General features: G+C 36.5%; 1 protein-coding gene across 1 annotated transcript in view; it reads right to left on the reverse strand.

Annotated features, from left to right (window-relative positions):
• The window catches only part of LOC138696566 (fucose mutarotase-like), a 217981-nt gene that overhangs the window by 176818 nt on the left and 25953 nt on the right, over positions 1 to 15210 (reverse strand). The gene's annotated exons all lie outside the window — the stretch shown is intronic.

Consider the following 15210-nt stretch of genomic DNA (forward strand, 5'->3'; position numbering starts at 1 on the left):
CTTATTCTTTTTAAATTTTATATGTAATTACAGTTAACAGTTTATCACAGTTGTGATTATTATTATTATTATTATTATTAATTTTTTTTTCTTCTATCCAGTTTTCATTATTGGTCACACCCGACCTCAAACATCTTGTTTTTTTTTCGGGTGTGACCCAGTTACATTGTATTTGTACAATATGTATTTGACTATGAGATTGGTAATCAACAGGGAACGGATTTATATGGACTAAAAATATATGAAATATGTAAATATATATGTAGTTATTTTTACCAAAATATGGAATTAAATATGGATTTTTACCAAAATATGGAATTAAATATGGACTTAAAATTATAAAAAAATGACTATGTACGTTAAATATTGGTACATTTTAATCAAACTAAACAAAAAATATAATGGACGTACCTTATCTTCCAATGTAGTTTCAACAAAACACAATTTTTATTGTCTGTTACCATAACAATAGGTTACAAACATTTCTTTCAAGTGCTGAAAAGTGAATCTTCTTCTATTGTCTCTGAGGATAGATTTATACTGACTAAAAGAGCGTTCGACGTCACAAGAAGTAACTGGTACATAATTCAATTTCACAATGTCTGCTGGGGATAAGTCCAAGTTAATCTTCACTGTTGATTCACCACTCATCACAGCAACAACCTTTTGTAGTTCTTCATATCCAGGGTTTTTTGAAAGTACAGTGTCCACCTTAGCTCTTACTGCATCTGCAACTTTACCTCTACCACGATTCAGTTGTTCCACAGTACTATTTATAATTTCAAAACTTTCAGATAGTGAAAGGTGCCTATTTTGGAGACTTTTGAGCGTTTTTATGATGCATGAAAATGTATGCTGAATGTGAGCTAAGTCATTCTTCACACTTACGTCACAGGTAACTGTTTTCGCAGTATCAATTGAGACTGCATCTTCAGAGTCCAATGCAAGGAGAACATTGTTAATAGAGTCTATATGTTCGGCATAATATTCAACTGCTTCTAGCCATGTACCCCATCTAGTTAAAATTGGCTTTGGTGGCAATGGAATTTCAGGGTACATTTCTTTCAACACGTTAACTCTACTGGGAGCTTTGAGAAATACTTTTTTCACTGATGAAATCAACAAATCTACTTTAGGGAAATTGTCTCTGACCACTTCTGCCACACGATGAAATGCATGCGCCACACAAGTAAAATGAGTCAATTTAGGATATACAACAGATAATGCTTGTCCAGCTTTGACCATATAAGGGGCAGCATCGCTAATAAAGAATAACACATTATCGTACATAATACCCTTTGGCCACAGGATACCCATAGCTTCGTTGAACAGTTTAACTATAGTTTTGTTATTGCACTTTTCTAGAACATCACAATGTAAAAGAATTCGTTCAGAATATTGTTCACTTAACAAACCGATAACTACATTACCAACAAGTCTACCTTCTTTGTCGGGAGTCTCATCAATGGAAACCCAAATTGAACTATCTTTAATTTCATCTCTTATCTTCTGTATTGTCTCATCGTAGATGGATGGAGCATACGTCTTCCTAAGTGTTGACTCATCCGGGATTGTATGTTGAGTATATTTTTCAAGGAATTCCCTGAAGACCTTATTCTTTAGTTTGTAGAGAGGAATATCAGCAGAGATGAGAGAACGGCACAGGTCGATGTTAAACTCAGATCTTACATTCGATGTTGTTGGTTGTGTTAAAAACAATTGTCTCTGCTTGGAATTTAGTTGTTTGTTGGCCTGATGTTTACTAGTTGTAATGTGTTGTTGCACCAGGAACTTTTGTGTAGATGATACTGCACACTGACACAAATTACAAAATAATATTTTATTGTCAGTTGATAAACCATCTTCTTTAAATTCTGAAATGTAACTTGTTAGTTTTGATTTTAAATTGACTGAATGACGTACTTTTGGCATATTTACCGTCTTTATAGTATGATTTACAAAACTGAACCTATGTGTACTCTGACTGGCATTTAACTGTTGAGCTGCACAACTGAAGTCTGTTAAAAATTTTAAATTAAATTAATACAGTTTTGTAACTTACTTTCCCATTGTTGATAGGACTGCTAATTTTCAAATAACTCTGATGTTAAAGGGATTACTGAACATGTGTTTAAATCTCTATTGTTGAAATGTATTTTTAAAAGTTAATGGAATTTTGTTTTGTTTTATTGTTAAACCTAATATAATATGGACTGTTTTATATGAAATATGGAAAATATATGGAAATTAACGAAAATATGTACTAAACTCTAAAATATGGAAAAATATGGAAAATAAAAGTAGGATTTTTCAACCCTACACATTGTGAAACATAAAGATAATGCAAAATATAAATTATATTAGCTTTATAAGTAAATATGTATTTACATATAAATCCTTTCCCTGGTAATCAATTTCGAATTTTGAAGAATATTCATATACGAGTATTACAACAGTATTGTAAAATCTTTGTTACTGTACGTAATTTTTGCTTGCAATAAAAGTCCTGTTAATCTTAATCTTGTTAATTCAATCAGCAGAAGCCATACTAATAGTAAGAATAAGTCGCGCCTGTAGTTCAAATGCTAGCGTGCTGGTATTCCACCCAGGTTATCAGGTTCGATCCCCGGTCGGTTCGTGATGAAATTTGTAGCTGACAAATCAGATGTTGCAGGGGGTTTTCCTCTTATCATTCCACCAACAACCTCCACCTTCCCTTCATTTCATCTATCATCTGTAATAGTGAAATAGGCCGGGGTGAAGTCATGGAGCAAGTACGGGTTTCTGATGCTGATGTAGCAAAGGTTTGGGGATTGGAACCCTCGGGCATATCAGGCTATTTGTAAATGGATGGAACCTGGCTCTATCAGGGGTTGAGGCATGTCTCCCATGGACAAATTAAATTAATTAAATTATGGTTTATTTAACGACGCTCGCAACTGCTGAGGTTATATCAGCGTCGCCGATGTGCCGGAATTTTGTCCCGCAGGAGTTCTTTTACATGCCACTAAATCTAGTGACATGAGCCTGTCGCATTTAAGCACACTTAAAAATGCCATCGAACCCGCAACCTCGGCCACAAAAGGCCAGCGCTATACCAACTGTACCACTCAGGGCGACGACTTGGACAATCATCGCATATATTATAGAGTGCAGAATGGGCAAAAGTGTGCCAAAGTGTACGGTCCGTCCCGTCCAGCTCTCGTAAACAAAGTCAATAGTAAGAGTAACACTAGTAATATCATTCCGTCACTATTTCTCCATTTCGTCATCATTCCATAGCATTCCCCGAACGGCGGCTGGCGACGCACGGAGGGGGCTGGACTAGGAACGGAGAGGAGGGGAATTGCCTGTTCGAAACCTAGGTACGCAGCGAACCTTAGTGTAGTCAGCCAGTTTGTGTTTGTGAATGCGTCTAGCTTGAGGATTAGCGCAATAGATCGTAACAAGTCGCAGTGCTGGGTCATAATGCCTCCCTCCCGTAAATTCCATTCCAAAACTAATAACAATAGCATTAACCAAAGAATACAAAATGCTCCAAAATAAAATCGCACCAAACGAAACATACCGATATCATAACAGGTAAAAAATCCAAATTTATGAAATGGTGGTGATGGTATTGGCAATGACCCTGGATGTCGTGGTGGCGATGGAGGTGGTGTTAGAGTTGATGATGGTGATAGTGGTGGTGGTTATGGAGTTGACGGTAATTGCAATGATTCATACATTTATTTTGGCTGATTGGTATTCTGTTTTCAACAAATTGTATGCTTTTTTGACAGTAACAATCAAGTGACGATTCTCTAGTAAACTATCCTCTTGCCAGTTTTAAAATGTTCGCAGTCATCTTTGATACCAGGGCCTTGCCGATTGATATGATCTTGAACATAAATCTCATGAACTTTAGTAACGGTATCATATAATAAGCGAATATACTTTCTTGACTCTCTCTTTTGCCAATATTAGGTAGACCTATACATTCCAATATAAGGTTATTTATAACAGAAAATTTTTTTCGTCAGAATGTGAGAAAGAACTATCTTACTCTATTTTACAAGGGCCTGAGAACTCCTACATGGTTCTAATTTGGAACAACAATGGACTTTTTGTTTTCCTTTTAACGCACTACTCGATTCTCTTACTTTTCTTCTAATTTTCTCCTGCCGTCTTTCGTCCTTCTCTCTTTCCCTATCTTTATGACTTCTTTACTTCCTTTTATCTTCTTTGAGCAAGTTCAGCATCCTGCCAGCTGATGTTTCATCCAGGTGTGGAAAAAGATGTCTCCATAAAATCTGCCACAGGTAGGACACACAATAATTACGATTAATCTCGAAAATCTCTTTGTGTACCAATCTGAAACATTGGCTTCATAATGTTAAAGAGTCGCCCTGAGTGGTGCAGTTGGTATAGCGCTGGCCTTCTGCACCCCAGGCTGCAAGTTCGATCCCGGCCCAGGTCGATGGTATATAACTGTGCTTAAATGCGACAGGCTTATGTCACTAGATTTAGTGGCATGTAAAAGAACTCCTGCGGGACAAAATTCCGGCACACCGGCGACGCTGATATAACCTCGACAGTTGCGAGGGTCGTTAAATAAACCATAATTTAAAAATAATGTTAAAGAGGACAAGTTTACTTATACATAACTTCAAATTTCATCTCAAGCTTTGTTTTTTCTAAGAACGAACTTTTTAAGTTATTTTGTCACAGGCGGAATGTTGAAACAAGCACTATAATATACACTCATTTTAGAAAATATGCCTATTTTGTAGAGCAAAATATTTATGTTGCCTGCAACAGTGGACTATCTTCTTTCATTCAACACAATAAAAGAGCTAACACATGGAATGGGGAGCTTTGAACAATAACACTAACTTACAGTACAAAATCTAGTTTCAGGTCTGCAAGTTTCCACTACTCTATTTAAACCGTAATTTCTTGATAAATGGTGAACTGATATCCATATTTCTTCTTTCACAGATAACTTCAGTGTTTTCTCTTGCATAATCTTCGATGTGATATAAGACGTTTGAAAAGTTGAAAAGTTTTGAGTCAGGCTTAATTTGTCATGGAATGGCCCAAATATAAAACACAACATAAAGAAGACAACAAAACAAAAATACAAAACAGAACACAAAAAAGGATCCGGTGCTATGGATTGAACTTCGGCGTAGCTCAATGGTTAGAGCGCTTGGTACAAGGTAACCAAGGACCCGGAATGGAATGGCCCAAATATAAAACACAACATAAAGGAGACAACAAAATACAAATACAAAACAAAACACAAAATAACGATTCCGTGCTGTGGATTGAACTTCGGCGTAGCTCAACGGTTAGGGAGCTTGGCATACATAGAGCCAAGGACCCGGGTTCGATCCCCGGCGCCAGAGCGAATTTTTCTCCTCTAATATTGTTACCGTAACAGACGTATTCTGTAGGACCAAAAAATTAATCTTTACGTAGATTCTTCGAGCAACAGTGCATATTACTGTGGAATCCTGCCCACCAAGTCACTTCAACTGAGTGCGCTCCTTTTTAATGGCAGTTGACTTAATATAAAAAAAGTCAACATTTCGAACTTGGAGTCGGGCCACAAAGGGGAAAGCCACTAGAGGAGAGGGATTCAAACCGGTACTGTGGATTTAACTTTGGCATAGCTCAATGGTTAGGGCGCTTGGTACATAGAACCAAGGATGCGGGTTCGATCCCTGGCGCCGGAGCGAATTTTTCTCCTCTAATATTAATTAATTAATATAAACAAAAATAACACGCCAATACAAAGCAAATCAAAAAGCACATTACTAAACCATAACAGGCTACGTCTACAATTATAAAAAGTAACCACGTATAAAATATATTGCGCTACAGACTGATGTGAGGGTGAAAAATCGAAAGAAGGCGGTAACCCTTCAAAAGAATGTGGAAAACTCCAGACAAATTCACTTCGCGATAAACAGAAGAACAATAAATCCATGCAAGTTACTCTAGGTCAAATGTAACAGAGTAAGCATTAAAAATGAAGACTAATCACGTGCTTGGGAAAAAATCATGACAGCCGACCAGATTACTCACCTCCGAAATAACAAACATGGGTCAATTTCTACATTTGTCAAACTAGAAAATAGCAATAACTGTTTCTACGTCAGAGGCTTTTAGGCAGCGGGTCATTACCATTGGAAACTCTTACGATTCCTCTGAAACAATAAACAAAATTCACACTCATCAAGATCTGGGAACAGAAAACCTTGCTTTTAGTGTGTAAATAACGTTCCAATTAGCCGCGGGCATTACGCCGTGGGCCGGTCCTTACGTCAGTACCACAGCATCCGCTGTACCGTTTCCCGCGAAACGCGGTAGTGATGTCACTTTCCGTACGTCACTTGTTCCTTTTCACAACGCCCTCCATACTATCAACATGTACGTTGCGTCATTAATCAGCTTTACCAGTAGAGCGTGGCATCTGGTGGTGTTCGTAAGAACGACTAGGAACGAAAATGAATTTAATCTGGTATTCAGCGCTCCAAGCGGTTGTTCGGCTTACTATTTTATTTCGTTGTACAGTACTTTGAAAAAGGTCCCATCTCGTTCTGTCTTATTTAATTTTCTGCCCACTTCTTGGTTCCTTCCGTCTTTATGTTCTAGGTTCTTCTTTCGATCTCTCTATATATTCTTTTCGTCTAATATTTTCTATCTTTGATTTCTTTCTCATTTCTTTCCACAATTTTTTCCCGTTCTATCGTTTCATCCTCCTCTCTTTTTTCCTTGCCATATTTTCCTCCCTTATCCCTTTTCTTCTTCTTCTATTTTTTATGGTACCTTTTGACTTTCTTATTGTTTCCTTCGTTCTTTTCTTCCTTATTCTCTTCATCCCTTTAGTCTTGCACAATGTCTACTGTTCTATTTTCTTTCCTTCATTTAAACATAATCTCCCTTGTCTTTTCATACCTTTTTACGACGCTCTATCAACATCTTAGATTATTTAGCATCTGAATGAGATGAAGGTGATAATGCCGGTGAAATCAGTCCGGGGTCCAGCACCGAAAGTTACTAGCATTTGCTCATATTGGGTTGAGGGAAACCCCCGGAAAAACCTTAATCAGGTAACTTGCCCCGACCGAGAATCGAACCCGAGCCACCTAGTTTCGCGGCCAGACGCGTTAACCGTTACTCCACAGGTGTGGACTTCTTACCTTTTCTCTCACTTCATTTTACACATCCCTCTTTTTCTACCTATCTCTTCTTTCTTTTCAACTGTTTTTCACATCTCACCTGCCTTTCTTTCCAACCCTCTCGTGTCCCTCTCTTTTAAACCATCTCGTCTCCCTCCCTTTTCAATAGTCTCGTCTCCCTTCATTTTGAACCACCACGACTTCTTTCCTTTTCAACCAACTCGTCTCCCTTTTCCGTTGTTCAACCCTCTCTTCTACCTTTCTTTTCAACCCTTGCTTCTCCCTTCATTGTCAACCCTCTTGTCTCCCTTTTAAATCATTTTGTGTCCCTTCCTTTTCAATACACTCGTCTCCCTTCCTTTCCAACCATCTCGTCCCCTTTATTTTCTAACCATCTCATCTACCACCGTTTCCAACCATCTCATCTCTCTTCCTTTTCGCATTTCTCAACACCCTTTTTTTCCATACGTCTCCCTTCTTTTAATACTTCTCTTCTTCCTTGCTTTCATCCCCTGCAACTCTTACTCCTCACATTTTTCTAATGGATTTATCTTTCTTTCAACCCTATTACCACAGTCTAGTATATACAGTCACGAAGCTTGAGTTGTGGAGGTGCTAGGAACAATAGACTGTGTCGGTATTATTTCGCATTGTCTTTAATGAGGCGATATTAGCGATCCTAGTGGTTAGCAACTATCTACGGATGCATATTTACTACGTATTGAGCTTCGTGACTGTATATACTAGACTGTACTATTACCATTATTCTCTCTGGCTTTACCTTTTTCTTATAAGTTATAAGATGATCGGAATAAATGGTAAATTGGAAGGACCAAGATTAGGTGTATAAGCTGAAAGTGGTAGGAGTTCGATTGCTCCCTCATACTGGACTTTCTGTTTGGTACTTTCAGCTGTATGGGACTTCGGGTTTTCCTGTTCCAACAGAACTAGATTATGATTCACCAATGCCGTCTATCGTTGAGCTAAAACAGCTTTATGTCATTCAAATTGGTCAGAATATAATTGAGCATCAATAGATCCTCCGTTTTGAACCAGTTCAAAGAGTACTACTCCTTTATAATTCCATCAAACACACATTAACTTTTTTTCTCGAAGCGGCTTCGTTTAACAGCGGCGTTAGTTGTTTACGGTCGAACAATTGTCTCTGCTTGCCAGGATTGCGGTACAACACTCACTTCTCATTAAATGCTACTACTCTCTTAATAAATCTTTTATTCATGGGATTACAGAGAGATTGACGACAGATATCCTCTCGGCACTGGGCTCGTTCTGGTGCTAATTCAAAGGTATAGATCGGCAATTATTGTATTATTATTTTAGAGTCTTGATGTGACGATGTACCGTACCTTTTGATGAACCGAGCTTTTCTCACAATGTTCGTCTACTGCTTGATGAATTTTCTTGCAAAGATCTCTGAGTTTTCTCAGTATCCCATGATATGAAGAGAGTCTGGCTGGGCGGAAGAGAAGGCCTACTGGCCTTAGCTCTAATAATCCGTGGCGCTACAGCCCGTGAAGGGCCTAGACCGACCAGCCGGCTGCTGGCCTCACGCCCACATGCCGAAGCAGAGGTGGACGATCATCCAACCAGAATGGAGGTATCGTGTGGTTAGCACGATGATCCCCCCAGCCGTTACAGCTGGTATTCGCAACCGGATTTCGCTACTTATCGTAGCTCCCCAAGTGCATCACGATGTTGGATGGGCACCGGTCCCATACACTGGCCGAAATTTCATGAGAAAATTTCTTCCCCCATGAGGAATCGAACCAGCGCGCATGCCAGATTAAATAAATAAATAATAATAATAATAATAATAATAATAATAATAATAATAATAATAAACAAAAAATAACAAAAAATTTTAATTGAAATTAAAGATTATATCAAATAGAAAAAATCGGCATTATTTATTATTTATTTATAGAACCCAAGAATTAGACGAAATACCAAAATGCAACAAAACGTATAGGCCTAAGTTACTGTATTCCATTATTTACAGTGACTGTCACGCTAGAAGACATTTCTCAAGTTTTCCTGAGATTTAAGTCTTTAGTTTAGGCCTATTCCATGTTCCGAGACGCAGATTATACTATAGGCCAGTGGTCGTCAGCACTCTCTGAAATGGGTAAAAGGTATTCGGTGCAACATCATATGCCCCGTCCTGCACCAGGCAGAGAAGGAGAGAGCATACCCGCCAGCAGCTACGGATGCACCATAGTGCAGTCTCTTATCCGCGGGTAAGAGTTGCTAGCCCGAGGGTGCTCTGTGCTGATGATCGCTGCTATAGGCCTACAACTGGCAACACTCCGTTGTAGGAGGTTACTAAACCTTACCGCTGTGCTGGAAGCGGAGTCTGGAGTTTCCCTCCATTAATCTGAATCATTGTCGCTACAGATTGACAAGTCATCTGACGCATCACTGCTATCAGTACGCGCTACTATTGGCTGACAATTAGGAAGGAGGAAGTGAATAGTATATTGTGTCACTCTTTAAGATTCACGCACGCGCAGACCAACGGAATTTTGTAAATTGTTCCCCTATAGTAATTACTGCTTTTCTATAGAGTTATACAACGGCTAAATAACTGCACTGACGCCGGTTTCGAATCCCATCAATGACAGGGATAACTGTGATGTCCTGTTATCTTAGATTACAGACCAGTATCATATTAAAATCATGTCCAGATAGTTTTACCGTCTAATCATTTGAATTTTGTCAAAGAAAAGCTCAAAATATGCACAATATAGTGCCAGAGACATGAAAATGAACTGTAATTAAGACATTTTTACATACGTATTATAATAATAATAATAATAATAATAATAATAATAATAATAATTATTATTATTATTATTATTATTATTATTATTATTACTTATTAATATTATTATCATTAATGTTGTTGTTCTGTAATAAAGTTGTGTTATTTGATATGTTTTATATTCGCGTGTTATTTAGTGTTTTGTTTTGTATTCAATCATTCATTTATTCATTCTTTAAATCATTCATTCATTTTTTTATTCCAAGGGTAGGACTTTTATTTAAAAAAAAAACATTCTCCAATCTTTCCTATTTTCCGCCATCTTCAAGTCTCTGCATACGATCCATATATCTTAATGTTGTCTATCTTTTGATATTTTCTTCTGCTCCGACCTTTTCCCCCGTTCACTAATCCTTCCAGTGCGTCCTTCAGTAGGCAGTTCCTTCTTAGTCAGTGAGTCAGCAAAATTTATTTTCCTTTTCCTAATCATTTTCTGCACTACCCTTTCCTTTCTTCACCCACACTTTGCTAGTATACCTTCATTTCTTATTCTGTCTGTCCATTTCACACGTTCCATTCTCCTCCATGTCCACATTTAAAATACTTCTAGTCGTTCGTTTTCACTTCGGCCTATACATTTCCACACTCCACACGAAGCACTTCAATAATCTCTCCCTTAGTTCTTTTTCAGAGTCCCTTACTGCGAAGAAGATACACTGCAATGACAACAATTTAGTTTACCAAAGTAGATGCGAAGTTATGAGCAGGCAGCGCATTTTTGTTCCCGAAAGTACAGCGGATCGAGTAGTTTCTTCTGGTACATCTATTGCGTCACGTCGATGCATAACGTGGCTCGTTAGCTATGGATGCATAAGCAGGGTAGTATTGTAAGCAGGTACGCATAGAATATGAATCATAGTACAATACAGACGCTCCATCGTCAATGTTGTATGTAAAACACCAAGTTACGGCTACATTGTGATCTGATTCTAATACTAAGTTGCATTTTCATTCAGACTTTTGTGTTATTATTATTATTATTATTATTATTATTATTATTATTATTATTATTATTATTATTATTATTATTATTATTATTATATATATCAATCTATGTTATATTGTCCACACCTGTGGAGTAACGGTCAGCGCGACTGGCCGCGAAACCAGGTGGCCCGGGTTCGAATCCCGGTCGGGGCAAGTTACCTGGTTGAGGTTTTTCCGGGGTTTTCCCTCAACCCAATACGAGCAAATGCTGTGTAACTTTCGGTGCTGGACCCCGGACTCATTTTAACGGTATTATCACCTTCATTTCATTCAGACGCTAAATAACCTAGATGTTGATACAGCGTCGTAAAATAACCCAATATAAAAAATATATGTTATATTGTATTTCATTTTGATCTGTATTTTGTACATATTGTGTAAAATGTAAATATTGTTAATTTTTATATTGATTTTTGTTATAATTGTGTTACTGTAACGTCTTGTGACGTAGAAAGAACATATTCCTAGCTTAAACAAATTTTTACTGACAGTTATGGTAAAAGATATGAATTTCATAATCTAAGATTATATATTTTTGTTTACCGTAACGGAGCTGATTTTGTTAAAGGTATAAACAATTGTATATATTTTATTTATAGAGTACATAGTTATTTTCTATAATAAGTTATGTATTATATATACCAGTTCAGTGTTATGTAGGATGTATGTATCTATTCGCGCTGAAAATGGGTATATACCCAGTGGCAGTGGTAACAAATTACACTCAATAATGACAATTAATAATAAACACAATTAACAAAAATATAAATAATAAATTAATAATAATAATATTAATAACATTAATAATAATAATAACATCAATAATAATAATAGTGATAATAATCTAATAATGATAATAATAATAATAATAATAATAATAATAATAATAATAACAACAGCAGGGATCATCCTAAATTAAATGAAGTACGATCACTTAAAATAACATTTAAAGTAAATCTAAAGTAAATCTAATTTGTATCGATCTAATTATATTTCTTGTCATATGTAGCACTAATATTTTGTAGGGCGCTAGTTTTGCAATGTTTGTGCGTTTATGTGGTCAAAAAGTAGCTGGACAAACCATTTAAATTTAGTAGCAATCCCACTCACAGTTGTTATTCTTATTATTATTATTATTATTATTATTATTATTATTATTATTATTATTATTATTATTATTATTATTATTAACCGAACTAGGTTTTACCTTTCTTAGCGTCCTGACATAAGCATTTAAGTTTGGATTTTGAACACAAACTCCAGGATATACTAACCGATAACTTTCCTAACATGTTTGGGAACGAAAATGCGCTGCCTGGTTATGAGCAAAATGTATCATGCTTAAGTAGATACCTAATTGTGTTTGAAGATCATATGTGAGGAAATATGAATTAAATACAATTTTGAGTGTTCATTAACTAAGAACAAGACTCGTGAAATTTTTTTATGTAGGATATGATATTGACGACTGATGACCAAGAAAAACTAATAATAATAATAATAATAATAATAATAATAACAATAATATAATATTAATAACAATAATAATAATAATAATAATAATAATAATAATAATAATAGAATGTAAAATCAATACAAGTAGGCCTATGTTAGTCTTTGATTCACTATTCTGGAACTGTCAATTTATTAGTAGTGGAGTTCGATTCTCCTCCTTTTGTAGTTGCGAATATGGCCATTGTACTGTCCGATATTTACCGATGTTCCGTCGTACGTTTACGCAATTAATTTCTTGCTATGATTAAATTTTTCTAATTGATCAAATACAATTTCAGATATTCTTTCGGCTGTTCTGTCATCTGAAAGTCCTGTTAATTCTTGTATTTATTATAGCTTATTTTATTTATTTTTATATAATTTTATTTTTTATTCATTTTGTTTTTATATTATATCATTTCATATTATTTATTATTTCGTTTATTCTATTCTTTTAAAATGACCAATGAACTGCATTTAAGGAGACTAAAAGGGTACTTGAAAATTCTTATTGTTGTATCTGACAGGATCTCCACCACCTAGAAAGAAGGGTCGTAGTATTAGGATAGGGTAAGGTGGTACATTATAGATCACTAAAGACAGATTTTATTGTTCCCACCAACATACATGACTGTGCACTATGATTTTATGTTTATATAATCTTTGGACATTTTCTGATATGATACACGTGTTTAAACAAAATTACTTCACTTAAGTTAGGCGCTGAAAAATAAATTACATTTAACAAAAAATGATCCTTAATGTACTTCAGTGGGTACAATTCGGATCCCTACATAGTACATATAGAATCACTGGCATTTGCCACAAATAAACTGTTTTTTACCTTTTCCACCTACACAGATTGCATGATACCACATTTGGCACCCTTGACAACAAACCCAGTCCCTTTCCTTATGGATTCCGGACTGTAATAATTCAGCAAACAGAATCTACATACATCTTTTCTTTTTGGTGATTCCTTGATGACACCAACACACTTTCTTTTAGCACTGTTCCGCTTCTCGCCTTGGATTTTGGTTTTATTTGTTGTCTCATTGCCACATCTCTTAACACGAGTGGTGTCAATGTTTTGTGGGGAAGGAAGGTGGACAGAGGTCTGCAGTTTCCGTTTTCGGCACGACTCCTTTCTAGGTAGAAAAGGCAACAAATTTTTTATGGTATCCTCTGGTGACGAAAAACAGCTTTTATGACTTGAGAAGTTGCCGCTAGTTTTGGTGGGTCATCCAGTTTCTGAAACTATAGGCTTGGTTGCATTTGTATGTCTGCTTGAGGGCTCTCCAGAGGTTTGGGCCTACTAGTGCTAGCGGTTTCATGACCAGCATTATTTAGACTTGACTGCATGTTCAAATTTTTCCTCCGGAACAATGTCATCATTGAATGGGAATATCCCAGTACATTGAAAAACCTTTAACAACTGCACCTATGGAAGCCGTGTTGTTCCAAGCCATGCTGAATATGGGACAGAATCTCTTCTTCAACAGATTTTCATTTGGATGACGATGAATCCATTCAATTGCATTCTTATGGTATTTGGTCTTCAGTGACTTAAACAATGTTCCGTCTAATGGTTGTAAGACATGAGTGCTATGTGGTGGTAACCCTAAAAATTCATCTCATTCATCTGAAAATATTCCAAGGCTTGCAAACTCACATGGCTTGAATGATTGTCCAGAACTATCAAGACTCTGCCTGGGTTTTGTATGTATTGAAGTGATTCAACCATGCCAAGAAGAGATTTTCATTTATGTACACTGACTCGCTCATTGCCACTATCGAGCCTGGAGGCAAGCTGTCCTGAAATTCTGGGTGTTTCCTAACACTTTCAAAAATGACTATTTGAGGGATGAATCCACCGGATGTGTTACAACATGCAACAATGGTTACATTTTCCTCTCTTTCTGCGTTGGTAATAGCAACAACTTTTCATTTCCCCTTTTGACATACTATCTTAGAAGGCCTGCTATTAAGTGGAAAACCACACTCATCCATAAAAGTACACATTATAAGGCTTGTCACACAATTCAAATTGGTCCGTAACTTCTTTCAAGTTGCCGAAAAAATGCGCAACTGATTGCCTATTTAATCCCTGAGCTCTGGCACGTGACAGACACTCGTGTTCCCTTACACTCGAATTTGAATGCCTCGTTAGAAATGCGAGAAACCAATCAATCCTTGCAACTCTGTTCTCCGTATTCCACCTGACTTCCCTCTGCAAAGTTAAATGCGGCTTGTCTCACCTGAAGAGGTGTTAAACCAAGACTATTGTGTCTCCTACACGAAGCTTTCACCCAGTAGCTCTCTGTTTTCCAAGCTTCAGTTTTCTATGGAGTGTAATAAAAGGAAGTTGCTATAACTCGAAAGCCTCACGGATAAACAAATACCCTTCCCTGAAGCTCTTAATTGCAGTGTTCATCACCGATGGCTTCCACTTTCGTCTGCATGTAGGTTCTGTTTGTACCCTTGACATATACATGGGTACATGTAAGAAAAAAATATTAAAATCAACAACAAAACGAAAAAAAAATTGTAATATATAAAATATACGCGTAGGACTATATATCAAAATAATTACAACAAAACAAATCGTCTAACTTCTCCCGATCCATATTGTACCTCAACTACTGATCCGTATTGTACTTTGTAATGTTAAATGTATGGGGATCATTCATTGTTACAATGCAACAATAGGTCTATTTC

This window comes from Periplaneta americana, chromosome 3 (genome assembly GCF_040183065.1).
Source record: "Periplaneta americana isolate PAMFEO1 chromosome 3, P.americana_PAMFEO1_priV1, whole genome shotgun sequence".
Classification (NCBI taxonomy): Eukaryota; Metazoa; Arthropoda; class Insecta; order Blattodea; family Blattidae; genus Periplaneta; species Periplaneta americana.